This window comes from Schistocerca serialis, chromosome 5, assembly GCF_023864345.2.
Source record: "Schistocerca serialis cubense isolate TAMUIC-IGC-003099 chromosome 5, iqSchSeri2.2, whole genome shotgun sequence".
Lineage (NCBI taxonomy): Eukaryota > Metazoa > Arthropoda > Insecta > Orthoptera > Acrididae > Schistocerca > Schistocerca serialis.
In genome coordinates this window covers 684,378,073-684,394,700 of record NC_064642.1, presented here as the reverse complement: position 1 = coordinate 684,394,700, position 16,628 = coordinate 684,378,073, and positions in this window count along the sequence as shown.

Sequence of the window (16,628 nt, the reverse complement as noted above, 5' to 3'; positions counted from 1 at the left end):
GACAACACCATGGTCATGATAGTCAGAAGAATTGAAAGTCCTCTACGAGGCCCATGTGCTTACATTATCACTATCATGGCCTTCTCTACACAAGACAGAGCCTTCAATAGGACAACATGGCACATCTGTCAAACAGAAGGCCGAACATCCAAAATGCGAAAATGGACATAGCATGTAAAGGCTTTTGTATGTGAATTATATTACTTTTGCTGTTCTTTAATTGTGATACCTCCACGTATCCCATATCCTTGTAAAAGTGATCTACGAAGAAATAAAACTACTACTACCCAATGCACTTTAAAAACTAAGCTGTTTTCCTGTCTAATAAATGAAATTTTAAGTTTAAAACGAGCACACAAGAACGTATCACTTGGAAGGCCTCACATATTGAAATAATCTAAAGATGATGCAGCCATAACCGAAGGTTTGTTGGAGCAAATCTTTCACCTGAGAAGTGACATGTGGTGTCGTCATATCTTGAGTGAAAATAGTGGTGTGGACACAGCTGCACTTTTGTAAAACTGGAATCACCGAGTGCACAATGAGTTCCTTATATTATGCAGATGTCACTCTGCACCTAACACGCCTGTGAGACGTCATCTCCTCGAAGAAAGATGCGCCGAGAATGAAGGAGCTTGTGAAACCACACCACACAGTCACAAGAGCTGAGTGCAGTGGATGTACCTGCACATGTGGTGAAAGAGAAGCCATATGCGGCAGGTCTGTATATTCACGGCACTGTTCAGAGTAAAACGAACCTTGTCCATCCAAAGCATGTTGTCCTGGCCACAAGTCACCCATTTCCAAGTGTGCCAAAAAAACGAAGGGCACAGTCACAGCATTTTAGTCTACTTGGGGCTTAATTTGGTGGGAATTCTGAATCTTGTAGCGATACCCATGTAAAATGGCCCACAAAATCTTTTGAACTGTTGACTAAGGGACAGACAATTCCCAAGTCACTGCCTGAGCGGTTGCTGTACAATTTGAGACATGTGCTGCACAGACAGCTATAACTACAGCAACTTCATGAACAGTTGCCATGGGGAAGGGCCACTTCCCTCTCCCTGCTGCATAACGTAATTCATCTGCATCTTCAAATATATTTATCACATTCCTTAGCCCATTTATAGTCATTTTACAAAAAAAAAATCAACATTCATCACCAACGGACAAACAGCGCACTGACGCCAACACAGGAAATCTTCCACACTGAGACTGCTTACAGTGAAACTATTAATTTTTTTAGCATACCTCAAACACGGACCGATTAATGAACCTACCTACATTGTTTCAGCGTCCTGAGATGTATGCAACCCACACTGCAGCACTCAGAACACTGTCAGTTTAGTTATAATCACATGGAACATTCACAGCAATGTTGGAACCTAATAGGCTTATTAAAGCAACTGCCAGGAGGTTCAGGTACATACTCACAGATGAAGTCCTGTTTAAGTAGTGCCTTCTCCATTTTCTGGTTACTTAGTGTGTGACTGTCTGTTGTTTAGGCAGTGAGTAACAAGTAGCCTGAAGCAGCCACAATCTCCCCAGAGAAATTTATTTGGCACTCCCTAGCTGCAAGATTTGCACATGTGCAAAGTTTTTTTCTTTTTCAAGTCTCCAAGTGACCACGGTTTACATTTCAAGATCTGGCTGCTTGCTGTTTTTACTTCATGTACAACTCACACCAAATGAAAATAAAATAAAAAGGTGGGGTCCTATGACTGGGAGCAATCAAAGAGAGTCAAAATTCCTTCACATGTCGGTGGAAGAATACTATAATATGTTATCAGTTTCAGTTTTCTGATTTTAATTTATTACCTCATTGTTAGCAGACTTAGTATGAACTGTCTTACAGAATACAGAAGTTACTTTTGTTGGTTTACTACAGAAATTTGGCTTTCATTAATCAACTAAAACGAACTGTCGTTCTCCGCTAAGGCAGCCAATTTATTCGAAACAAATGTTTCATTCCACACTACTGGCTAGTTACAATTTTTTGCTGAAGTGCACATTTTCATTTCATTGTATGTATGACATTAACAGGTCACATATTATGAGATAATGAAGGACCAAACATGAAAAAAAACTCAAGGAAAGTGGCCATCTCTAAAACAACACTGAGAAGCTTAATATTTGGCACTTTAGTGTTAACCTGTAAATGTGGATGAACACTTTAAGCCAAATCATGCTGTTTACTGTGGTTTATGAAATTCTGTTCCTCTTGGCGTATTTTCTGATGTATTGTTTCTTTTATTACTTAATGTAAGATCTCTTCATACTCTTGATATAAACATAAACAGATGTTCACTTGAAGGTGCAGGTGAATTTTGTCAGTAGTATGGAATAAACTATTTTGTTCCAAATATATTGACAGCTTTAGCAATCCAAAAGATTTCTTTTACAAAACCCCCTTACATGAAATACAATGTTTTTCACTACATGTAACTCCATTTTGCTCAGGAGTATGGGACAGTGACTGGTCAATGAAATATAATACTGTACTAATACACATTATTTTGAATGTTTTATTAGGCAAGCAGTCTCGGCGTTCCAAAGACGTTATCTTCAGGCCTGTTGCATGAATGACACCAAGTATCGCTTGTGTACTTATAACACAAGGTATCAACATTTGTATCTGGTTCTGTCGATATCTGTGCTTCATGGGCATGTATGCTCTTCACACATGTGACATGTGAAGAGCACATTTTCTCATGAAGTTCGTATATCTATGGAACTAGATACGAATGTCACCTGCTTGTCTTATTTGTGCATGTGTGGTACTTGGTGTAATTCATGTGACAGGTCTTAAGACGACATGATTCTAACATCGAATCTGGTGACCTAATAAAACAACATCAAAATTAGAGCTGTTGGTACTGTATTGTTACATTAAAATGTTTTCTGATTACAAGATGTGTTCCAATACTCGTATGGTACCTTCTCTAAGCTTCATATAAATTCTAAAATTGTGTTATTTATGTCTTAAATTTATGGAACGACATGCTTTGATAATTATAGACTGGCAGCATATGGTGTTTTATCAGTGCAATACATTTTCTTGGTTGTTATGTATGATATATTTGGTGAACAGTTTTTTATACTCTTATATACCTTACTTATATTAAAGACTGCAATACACTAGATTTCAATAGAATGGACCATCATCACACTAGTCAATATGCTAAGCCCACTTCTGAAGAGTGGAAGTAAGGTTTTGAGACGCCATCCATGACACAAAAAGTCAAAATATATGACTGGAATCTACATTTACATCCATACTCTGCAAAGTGCCGTGAAGTTCATGCCAGAGGGTAGTTCCCACTGTACCAATTATTAGGGTTCTTTCGCATTCCATTGACATATGGAGTGCAGGAAGAATCACTATTTAAATGCCTCTGTGTACACTGTAACTAACCTAATCACAGCCTATCAACCCCTTCAGGAGTAATACATAGCGTCTTGTAGTATATTCCTAGATTCGTCTTTAAAAGCTGGTTCTTGAAATTTTGAGAGTAGGCCACCCAGGATACTTTGTGTCTTTCAACTGTCTACCATTTCTGTTTCTTCAGCATCTACATGACAATCTCCCATGGGTCACATAGACGTGTGACCATATGTGCTGCCCGAATGGGTTGTGTAAAATCTTTCCCGTCAGTTCTATGTGCTATGTGTCCCACACACTTGAATGATACTCTAGGGTGGGTCATATATGTGAGTTTTAAAAAATCTCATTTTTATTCTGATGGCGTTTTGCTAGGTTGCTACCAATGTTACCTGCTTTATCTACAATTGAGCCTACATGATCATTCCACCTTACATACCTAAAAAGTGTTACACCCCAAAAAGTGTTCCTGTGTGAGCTGACCGATTCCAGTTGTGATGCATTGATACTGCAGTCATAGTATACTAGTTTTGTTTTGTTTTGTGAAGTATAGAATTCTACATTCCTAAATATTTAAAGCAAGTTACTAATCTTTGCATCACTTTGAATTTTTATCGAGATCTGACTGAATATTTTTGAAGATTTTTCAGAGACTGCTTAATTACAGATAACTGCATCATCTGTGAAAAGTCAGAGGTTACTAATAATATTATCTGCTAGGTAATTAATAAAGAACATGGACAATAGGGGTGCCAAACACTCCTCTGCAGCATAATCAAAATTACTTCTACATGTGTTGAGGACTCTCCAATCAAGACAAGTTGCTGCAACCTACCTACCAAGATATTCTCAATCCAGTCACAAATTTTCATTGATACGCCATACAATTATATTTTTGATAGTAAGTGTAGCTGCAGTACTGTGTCACACATCTTTTGGAAACTGAAAAATACTACATCCATCTGACGATTTTGATCCATGTCTTCCAGTATCATGTGAGAAAAGAGCAACTTGTGTTTCACTTGATCGATGTTTTCGTAATCCATGATTTTTGTCATGAAGGAGGTCGTTCTGTTCTAGATAGCTAGTTACATTTGAGTACAGAATATGTTCTAAGGTTCTATAACATATGATGTCAAGGACATTGGGCAGTAATTTTGATGTTCTGTGGGTCACTTCTGTTATGTTTCTTGGACATGGATGTCATATATGCTTTCTTCCAATTGCTGAGCATAAGCTTTTGTTCAAGGTATCTCCAGTAGATTGTAGTTAAAAGATAAACTAACCTGAGTGCATGTTCTCTTTAGAATCTGATATGAATTCCAGTGGGCTCTGGAGGTTTAATACACTCTTCATGGGACATCCAAAACTGTTGCTAAAATTATTCATGACGAATTAATCCGTTCAAGCTGTATTTGACAAATCCTTTATTTGGGTAAAATCGTACACACGACCTGTGGTGCAGGATGTAAATTCCATCTTCAGATGTTACAAAAAAACAAGATGAACTAAGAGGGATTCTTCATAAAATTAAACTACATTGAAAGGCCCATGGAAATGCAAAAATTAGATTACAACTTGAATGTGTATGGAACTGCAATAGCTTGGCAATGTAGGCTTCTTTGCTGCTACATTAATCTTCTATTAATTTAGGCTCTGTTTATCCAGCATGTTACTGGTTGGCTCAGAGAAACTTTTCATGCCTCACTCACAAGGGATCTCACATGCTACTTGATAAATTTTCTAGATTTTTTTTACATGACTGTTAAGACTTTCTCGTAAGAAGTCAACATATAACCAGGTGTTCACATTCATATGGATCCTTTTAACGTTAATTACTTTTATGAAGAATCCCTCTTAGTTTTCTTCGTTTTTCTGTAGCACCTGAATTTAACGCTGAAACCCAGGTTGTGTGTACAATTTTATCAAAATAAAGGATTTTTCAAGTATAACGGGAGTGGATTTATACATTATGAGAAAGAACTCTGGAGGTTTGTTGAATTAGCGATTTCAGCTCTTTCTCAACACGATTGACACTGATATCTATGTCACTCATTTTTGTAGCAGTATGACTACGAAACTAGAGTATTGTTCCTGGTGTTCAACGTTTTTGCTTTTGATTTGATACCCTCAGTTTCAGACCCTGTCTCATCCATGAGTGTCTGGAAACTTGCTTCAGCAGCACTTACAGCCTTTACAAATGACCAGAATTTCTTTGGGTTTTCTAGCAGATCATTCAATGGTAAATTTGCTATGATTGTCATTAAATGCTTCATGTATTGCCCTCTGGACAGCAAAACACGATGTATTTAGTTTCTTATTATCTATAGTCCAGTGCTTTGTTTTACACCTATTATGCAGTAGTTTCTGTTTCTTTAGAGGTTTCTTAACAGTGTCTGTATACCATGTAGGTTCATCCTCACCATGAACTGTTATACAGGGTATACATCTAACAAGCGAATGCCAAACAATTTTTTAAATGTGAGCCACAGTTCTTCAATATACTCTTCTCCAGAGCTAAATGTTTCGTATTGCTTACTGAGATATGACAGAATTGCCTTTATATTTAGTTTGCTGAAAATATAAACCCTGCTATGTATTATCATGTTTTCACATTAAAATGATTGTTTCATTAAATTATGGGAATACAGCTGCATAAATTCCAATTATTTTTCTAATATCATGGCTGTATAACGTTTGGCCACCTTCAGAGTCAATCAAAGTCTTTTGGTTCACTCTGATGATGAGCGAATGGCATATGGTCGAAATATTAGAAGCAGAAGGGAATTTTTGCGGATGGATGCCTGGAATTTAATGGAGCACAAATCCTTCTAGTTGTTTTAATTGCACTTTGTACTTCTGTAATTGTTGCCTCATGCTCACTGATTTCTTTGTGAACATCCTCAAACAAGTCCGGATTATTTGCTGCCACTAGATCAAATATATTTCCAACATTTGCAGGCTTCTGGCAAATAACCTATAAACATAATAGCGAAAACTTAGGCAACAATGCATTAGTTCCGCACTAGACAGCGCACAGCGATGACATCTAGCGGCTCGAAGTTATAACTATATTTTGATCGTCCGCTAGCACATAATAGATGCATGAAATGAAGTATGAGATGTCTTGGATTTGGCTCTCATAAGTAGAGTAATGATCACAAGGAGACATTTAATGAATCATAGGTTGGGAATCTTGCCATAAAGGAAATATTTTTACTGTGGAATAAACAGTTTTATCCGTCAGAGAACTGAATGTGAGACTGTATCACTACTTAAAATTGATGTCTTACAAAAGTTATTTCATCACACATGCCCAATTTTCCATCACTACCCTGGCTTGGTTACATAACTGGCTCTCGTAACTTTGAATCACTACAAATTTTTACATCAGTGTCCTCATAGTCTTAGGATAAGTCATTTTGTGCACTGTAGGTCAACAGTGATTTAAGTCACATTTCATCAAATACTAATGACACAATTTTTTCCTCTGTCTCCTCCAATGATGATAGGATGATTGGGGGACTGAGATATTAGTGAACTTAGGTTTTCTCTGAAGTTTCTGGTTACATCTGGAGCTGCATATGGTGGGTGACAGACAACCTCACATACCATTTCAGTTTCTACATCGACGAATTTGAGTTTCTTGTGTACTGTGACAAATAAACAACCTCCATTTGCCATTAGCCTGTCCTTCCTGCATACTTTAAAATTTTCTCCAACTAACTCACTGCTGTTACAAAGAGATTCTAGTAATTCCATGAAACAATTAGTGCAACACAAAATCACTTAATTGATTTCACTTCAAAATAACACTGTCCAGTGTACAGGATGAGAGTAGTCAGGCGCATTTGCTCTGTTGTTTCGGGAGATATCTACAATTTCGTTTTTACAATGTAAAGTAGCTAATGTCAGCCCAAACAAATACTGCTCAATTCATCGGTTTGTTTCTCTTTTCAAACAAAATAATTTTTAAATCGTAATTTGATGTGGCCATTCGATAGAGCACTACCAAATTAGTCTAGCGTGATAGTCGTTTTACCATTATGTATTTAGTCTAGTGCGATAATCATTTTATCGATATGTATTAATAGGAACAGTAAAACATAAGGAATAACTCGTACTCCAGCAGCAACAGAGTAGTGTGCTTCTGCATGATGGTAGAAGTCAGTTGAACCAGGGCGTTTCTGTCGCTGCTGGACTACTCGTTATTGCTCGTGTTTTACTGTCCCCATTAATACACAATGGACAACGAATATTGCACTAGACTAATTTAGGACAGCTCTGTTGAAAGAGTATCAGTTATTTTCCATCGACGCTGGGCATCACATGAAAGACATGATAAGCAGCATTTGTTTCGACTGACTCCAGCTATATGTTGAAACAAAAAAAATTGTTAATGTCTGCCAAAACACCAGAGAAATTTGGCCTGACAACTCTAAGGAGAGACACCCTGTATAGAGTTTCAGTGAATGGTCAGTTGTAGAGTGATGCCAAGTCAGTAAATGCAAGTTGTTTACCTGAAAAATTAAAAGTAGGTAAAGTAATCCCAGTCCACAAAAAAGGTGACAATAACTTGCCTAGCAATTATAGGCCAGTTTCTCTTGTACCACTTTTATCCAAGGTCATTGAGAAACTAATGAATATTCAAATAATCAATTTTCTAGATTCTCATCAATTACTTTCAAATAGCCAGTTTGGGTTTAGGAAAAATCTATCAACATGTAATGCTGTTATGAGCTACATATGTAACTGTCTTGAAGCAAAAGAAGAAAACTTTATTGTAAGTACAAAGTTTATTGATTTATCAAAAAGCATTTGACACTGTGTGCCACAACACTCTGCTGCTGTAATTAAAAACTGTAGGTTTCTCAGTCTCTGCTGTTAGAATTATTCAGTCATACTTATCTAATAGATCTCAAACTGTTTGCTTCAATAACCAATATTCTAGTTTCCTACCCGTTAACCATGGTGTTCCTCAAGGGTCAATCTTGAGCCCTCCGTTGTTCATATTATATATGAATGACCTACCCAGCAATGTAATAGATGATACTACAAACTGTTGCTTGTATGCAGATGATATCAGTTTAAGTGTTACAGTGCCTAAGAACAATAACATAAGTAACTCTACCTCACTCAAGGTAGATATACTTTCTGACTGGTGCAATGCCAATAGCCTGTCTATGAATATAAATAAAACACAGGAATTAAACATTTCTTATAACAATAGAATCACCTTAGAGACAGTTCCTGTAAAGTTTCTTGGCATTGTTTTGCAAAACAATTTAGGCTGGCAGGCACATGTGAATTATTTAACACCAAAAATTTCCAAAGGATTATTTATGCTTAGAAAATTACAAGCAACAGTAGATGAGAAAATTTTGCTTTCTGTCTATTATAGTTATATTCACTTTCATTTGCGTATGGGACAATCTTGTGGGGAAATAATTGCTACTCAAAATGCTTATTTACAGCCCAGAAAAAAGCTGTCAGACTGATATGTAAAGTACCACCTAGGACTCACTGTAGAGAATTATTTATTAAACTTAGTATTATGACCTTGCCATGTATATACATATTTCAATGTCTCTTGTACATTAAAAAGAACTTGTCTAGTTTTCATCTGAATTCTGATGTACATAGTTATAACACACGACACTGTAATGATGTAAGAAAAGACTACTGCTCATATACCAAAACTATAAACAGCTTCAAGCACACATCTGTAAAGCTATTTAATAAACTACCAGAGTCAGTTAAGGGTCTGGAGCTGAAAAAATTTAAGATATTTGTAAGAAATTTATTAATTCAGAATTGTTTTTATACAATGGAAGATTTCTGTGAGCATAATTTCTAACATAGATTAATTATTTATGTATTTATTGTCATTGTTGTTTGTATTTTATTGATGTTGCTTATACAAACTTTACATCCCTGTAAACGTTTTGTTGTTGGGCAATAAAAATCAATCAATCAATCAATCAAGACTACCAATCACAAAGTCACAACCACTGTAACTCAAGTAACTTATGTTGTCCACAAATAATTGCATTTACTGTGCCTCTTGAGTCCAGAGTTAACCTTAAGTATTTTCAATTTATACAAATACGATGTTAATTCAATTACTGTCTTGGCCTGACAGATTAACATCCCTGGTATGCAGTCCAAACAAGAAACCGAACATTAGTATATAACAATCTGTGTTCCATTTTCTGCAGCCAAGGTTGCTGGATGCTCTTTGGCTGCTGGCAGATTGTAGCCTCACTGTTGCGGTCCATTCTGTTAGAGGATAGATACTATTCATTCTGGCAGCACCATCAAAAACTGCATGGTTTGGGCAAATATGGAACTTCTGAAAACTGTCGTTTCGGTCGTTAGTACAAATAAATTCGTCATCTTTAGCATTTTTTCTGCACAGCAGTGATTATTTACAGCGTGTTCCTAACTTGCAATATATTTGAGGACTAAAAACGAGTGTTGATAATCTCACTAATTGATTCGTCACATCTTCCCAACCTAAGACAAAGCAAAATCGCCTAAACTGCTGTGTCAGATCAATCTCACAACAAGTGAGGTCAGTTAAAAATTGACAGCCATAGAATATTCCTTTCGTTTTCTGAATTACGTTTTATAATGTCACAAGGCTGTGTTACACTGCGTTATCATTGCAGATAAGAAATGTTCACATTGTTATTTATCAAAACCTTCCAACAATCTCACCGATTTATAGATGGGTACTATGATTCCTTAATCAGTAGGTACCATCTTGTTTTGTAATATTCTTGTCCTCCTAAATAACTTAATAAAACGTTATTTCATAAAAATTACATTTTATTTCCATATAATGTAGGAACTTACTGTGTTCTGCTGAAGTAAAACCTAAATCATTTTCGCTTGCAAATATATGCCTTCCTTATGCAAGAACACTCAATGGAAAAAAAATATCCAAGTCATCACACAATATTTCCAATGTGTGACAAAAAGAAAGTAAAATAATGAGATAAATATTAAGAAGTTCCAAAATAATGACATCCTCTACTGTATGATGTGTGAATACGGTGGAAATAGTTTAACTTCTGCTGTTAGCAGATGACAGTACACTTCCTCCACTACTAACGTCAATGTCGAAAACTTTCTTACAGAGAAACCTTAATGGTGACGTGAAGTGACGTTCCATGCCACTGACTGCCTGTGTGAATGTCACCATTTGAAATGCATTATGAAATGTTTTGGCATGACATGATGTTCTGTTCCACCAAGTGTGAATTAGCCTTTATAACGCTAATAAAAGAACAAAAAACCTTAAACAGCACATTGTGAGAGTTATTTTGGTATACTCGCAGTTCTGCATAACTGACTGAGATTATACAGAAATAGTGATTGTTTATTGAGCCAGCTGTGTATTTCAGTTTGAAACTATGTAAAATCACTTTTCTGAAATTTTATACCAGTATCTAAGAACAAGAATTAAGAGTGATCAGTGCATCATACACTGCCGTCTCCATCATACACTTGCTATCTCCATCTTCCTCAGACACTGTTTTCACTCATAAAAGAGCAATAAACAGCAAGAAGTTAACGTTTCTATATAGAAGAGCTCATTTTCCAGTATTCATTTATTTCATATCTTAGCAGTGTTGATGTTTCTTGCTTTAGTTTACAGTGAAACAATTAAGTAAAGTGATCAGAGTTTGAAGTAACACACAAGAAACTTTTCATTATGCTAATAGACATACATAATATTCAAAACACACACACATAAACAAGAAGAAAAGAAATATACATAGAAAATAACGGAAGGAACACAAATATCAACAGAGACATAGGGTCTCATTTCTAACACTTGCACTGAAACCAATAGCTGATAAAAAACTGTTGTGCTATTAGTAACTTAATCATTTGATGATGTCTTTTTTCTGAGAGTGACTTAGTTAACGTATCAGTGAGTATCTACTCCATCGGGATTTGTTCCACTATAATTAGAGTTGAGTCTATTTTTCTATAATACAATTACCTCTAATATGAATATTTTTGTTTCCACTGTAGCCACTTGTATTAAATAAATCAACCGCATCTTTGATATTACAATAAAGTTTAATGAGGACACTTTCAGGATGTTGAGAGATTTTCTTTTTTAACCTCTCTAGCCAGAGTGCCTCATGGCAAGTTGAGACCAGGGCCATGTATTCACCTTTAATATTTGCTGCTCCAGGAAATTACAAATCCTTAGAATTTATACAGAAAGCAGTGACTGATTTCCTGTCATCTTTGTCTTCTGCCCATTCTGCATTACTATATGATGTGACTTTTGTTTTTTTCCTTTAGAAAATTGTAGCTTCATGTCCTTACTCACTTGCTGTGAGCTAACATCCCATAGATGTTGGGCTCACATGCAGTTCCTCTTCGTCAAATGTCTTGGCTCAAACTCGTCTATGGATTGAACTGCACATGTCGCATTACACGCCCTAAATTAGACGCTTGTGACCCTTTGGTTAAATTGTCTGACTGATGGCAGTTTTGTCAAATACAAAGTAAACATAGCATATAATAGCAGAAATAATAATACAGGGAACTAAATTAACGACCAATAAATGATGTAGGCCACACAGTTGCGATTTGGTTAGAATAATGTTTATTCCAAAAGCATACTAATAGCGAAAGTGATCGCATTTAGAGTTACTGTTACACTCGGGCACATATCCATTTGACACAGTTCGATCATTCACAATCTCATCGTGACGTACAAGTCTAATATTCGACCTCGTTATCTTAACGAGAAGTTAGAGTTCACACCAGGCGCGGAACTGCTCACCACTCAGAGACTAAGTCCCGCGACAACACACAATGAGAAATTTTCTAAGACCGTCTGTCCGCTTTTGCGTCTCAAGCCGAACTGTCCACTTTGGTGTCTCCCACCAAACTGTCCCTTTTCGCGTCTCCATCCGAACTGCCCCCTTTGGTGTCTCGACCAGAACTATCCTCTGCCCATCTCCGACCGCGTTTCTCGCGCACCGAGCATCTTCGCTCAACTGAATAAAGCAGTTCCCTTTCCTGAAGCCGTCCAGCTGCTTATTCTACATTATTTTACATTTTGACATATTTCAACAATCAAAGTTTGACCACTTTCACATTCTGAATAGAGTAACCATAATATCCATCACATAATAAACGTTAATGTCTTTTACATAAAACCAATACAATTTCCTTCTTAGCTTTGAATGCTTTGGCCAGCAGCCTTGCACCAATGTTCTTTCTGATAAATAAATAAAGAACAAAAGTAACTATTGTTCACTAAACTTTACCACAAATATTCTATTACCTAATGATTTAATAAGGTGTCGTGCTGTCATCGTTCAATGTGTTTTGTGTGGAGGAAATGATGATCTGATGCTTAACTGAAAATACTGATAATTTAAATTTACTGTATCTTTTAGACAAATAAAGTTGCAGAGTTGATGTTTACAACGTCTGTCATTTTGATGATGCGCTTCTGTATGAAATGTCGATCGCTAAGTTTTCATAAATGTTTCCCTTTGTGGCCGATCTTAGGTCCACCATGTTTAACACTACTACGTCTCTTTGGCCACAAAAGGCTACTACTGGGTTTCCCTATGAAGTAGGTTCTCGTCTGTCTCACTCGCACACTACAGTGCTTAGGTTGCAATAGACAATAAATGCCTGTGAGTTTCCCCATCTCGTGGTGAATCTGAGCTCCTTGTGGCATGTGGTCCAGAACGACAGGGTTCGTTTCACAATTCCGGTAAGCTGACTCTTTTGGCCATATATTTAAATGAGAGTGAAATGTTCATTAACTCACAATTCCTGCATCGTTGTTGGAGAGACTTACAAATGTGAGTGTATATTTTAGGAGAGAACTGGTTGCCAAATGCACATGGAATGTTTCCCATGCTTGTTCTCTATTTTTCTGTATTTGGGGTATCTCATATTTCAGTACTTGACTGTTATCCAGAGGTGAATACACTGGATTGTAATCCTTCATGTTATATTTATTTATTATTTGTTCTCCATAGTGTGACTGACCCACCCACAGTAGACTCTTTTTGCGATCTCTTGTGAGTCTGATGCCCAAGCAATCTGACACGTCTCCTAACTCTTCAATTTAAATTGGTCTTTGAGCTTCTTTTTGAAGTTTTCCTTCTCTTGTTGGTTATTACTGGAGATTAACATGTTGTCAACATAAATTGCATCAGTAATTATTGTAATTCATTTATTATTCTTGTAAATACATGGATTTTCTGTATTTATTATGATATTCAAGTTTAATTTAATTAGCTTAATTTTACAGTTGCAATTATCTTGTTTTAAGCCAATTACTGCTTTCTTAAGCCACAATAGTCATTTGTCCTTAACAGATCTAATGTTAAAATCAGTCTATGGGATTATGATATGAAATTCCTCTTACAAAGTGCATTGTGTGAATGTCATAACAACGTTTAAATGATCTATGTTTAGGTTATGTGTAGTAGCTAAACCAAACATATACCTTAATGAATTATAGTGTCACTGCTGAATATATCTTTTCATAGTTCAGACCCTTTGTGCATGTGCTTCCTTTAACTATTGCCTATCTTTTATATCTAAAAATCTGTCATTATTTTTATTCCTGAAAATCCGTTTAGTGACTAGTGGTTTTATATCTGAGGGTATTAAGTTAATTTTTTTCTATGTCTGAATTTCAGTGTACCTACACCTCTTCTTTAATTGTCTGAAAGTGATTGTCTGATTTTTTTACTTTGTAAAGCTTCTTCTAACGATGATGGATGTAAATTCTATGTGTCACTACGGTAATAAATCACATAATCATTCATCCTTATTGATTTTCGAATTTTTGGTGTTCGACTTTGCTGTGGGGATGCAGAACTTTTTTTGTGCCTGATGGATTTGAATCTTCTAAGCTGCTTTGATCAGAGGTACTCAGATCAGTTAAAATAAACCTTGACTCATCATTATTCTCATCAGTAATATGCTCAAGTTCAGCTATTTTTGATTCATCTTTCTTCATTTTGGAAATAATTTAGAGCTCCTGAGACTTTCAAGGGACTGTTCTAATGAAAACTGTTTCATAATTTCTGCTCTTATTTATACATGGTGTAGCTGTTATTTATGTCCTGTTATTTTAAAACCTAAATCATTTATCGCCTACGTATATCTGACTTCTCTTTCAAAAGAACCATCAATGGAAAAAATATCCAAGTCACTATGGAACATTTGCAGTTTTTCATTAAACAAGGCAAAAATAATAAAATAAAGATTAAGAAGACACAAAATCCACTTCTAAAACATAAGAGAGCGCTGTGAAAATACATTAACTTCTGCTCTTAGCAGAAGACTCTACAGTTCCTCCCCCCACCCCCCACCCACCAATGCCAGTGTCAAAAACTCAATAAACAGCTATAATATTAGTACTGCCAAAGCTGCATCACTAACCAGTAGTTACTGAATAGACTGTGCCAGTGTTACAAGGTTAAGATTATAGAAGCATTATAATATAAGAACAAATTAGAATGCACATTGCATAACAGCGACATACAGAGTGAGAATTTTAAAAAAAGTATATCTTCAAAAAACAGTTCAAATGGCTCTGAGAACTATGGGACTTAACATCTGAGGTCATAAGTCCCCTAGAACTTAGAACTACTTAAACCTAACTAACCTAAGGACATCACACACATCCATGCCTGAGGCAGGATTCGAACCTGCGACTGTAGCGGTCGCGCAGTTCCAGACTGTAGCGCCTAGAACCGCTCGGCCAGCGCGGCCGGCAGTATATCTTCAGTCAATTGCATATAGTAGTGCACTGTTTAGACAGTTCAGTTTGTTGGTGCGCTGTCAAAGAACTCACTCATACTGTACAGTGACTTTTTAAGTAGATTGTGTGACATCCTTCCTCCAAATTTCAGCAATTCTGAATTTATCGTGCAGTTATTATGATGAAATGTGTGTTAAGATCGTTTAAATATGATGTGAATATAGCGTATGCTATAGATTAATCTTTGCCACAATCTCTTTTTTCATGCAGATTTCTTGGCTTCACTAATTCTCAGCCAGTTTATCATCTTTCAACCTAACATAGACCTGAGGCTATGCTACGAAACCAAGATTTCTAGGGGGTGTAAGGGGGGGCGGAGATATCTAATACTATACAACAACTAAATATATCAACGCTGCTGCTAAGTAAAACACCAAATATAAAAATTTTCTGGGAGCAAATTGGCTTCCTGGTTCATTTCTTTGACCACTGTTTATACATCCATAGCATGAGACTCAAGATTCTTAGAAGGACGTACAGACTTTGGGTGAACAGATGGCACACAGGATGTATGTTAAATTCAAGATGACCCCCAAGTGAGATACACAGTTATAGTTCCTCCATGAAAAGTACTTGTTTCAGAGTAAATAGTGTTACATTTAAGTTTAAATAGTGGCTCTTATTTTTACAAGAATGAATATTTAGCGTTCCTAATACGTTTTTTTCTTCAAAACAGGTTTTCTTAATATTACAAATTTCGTAAATAAAGGCAGCTACATGTTTCACTAATGTCTATTCTCGCCATAAAAGCGTAATAAAACCTTTCTAAATTGTATTTCTCAACACATTTCGTATTGTTTAGTAATTAGATAAACACTATCTAGGCGTACATTTTCCATATTGTAAAAGTTTAAAAACCAAACAATCGTGATAGCACGAATTCTGTTAAAAAGGAGTAACTACTAATTACTTCTTCCATCATATCTATAATTCAATATCAAAAACAGCACCAACAGTAAAAAGCACTCTTATTGTATTTTTTGTTTACATACAGCCAATCTCATGCCCTTGACAATATTTGATACATGCTTTAAAGTAAATTTAATTCTTCTTTCGAAACTGACAGTAAGTAGTCAGGGGTAATCAATGTGATAGAGCACTCATGGGCCTTTAGAAAGGATTTTTCGAAAGACAATCATGTAGTGATAGTGGGTGGGGCAGGAAATACTTTGGACAGGGATGAAGCATATGACACTGGACAAGACAGCTTCCCTGTCTAGTGGCATCAATGTACAGTAGGTTGAACTGCTCCAGCATCATTAGCAACCACATATTATAGAGCCATGAGGCAGATACATTTTAGTAAGAGACCGATTTTGTGCATGTTTCTCTGTTGCCTATCACTACTATCAATTAATGGGATTCCACAAGGAGTGGCCTACACCTAAACAGTACTAGTAGTATTATTGCTGTATG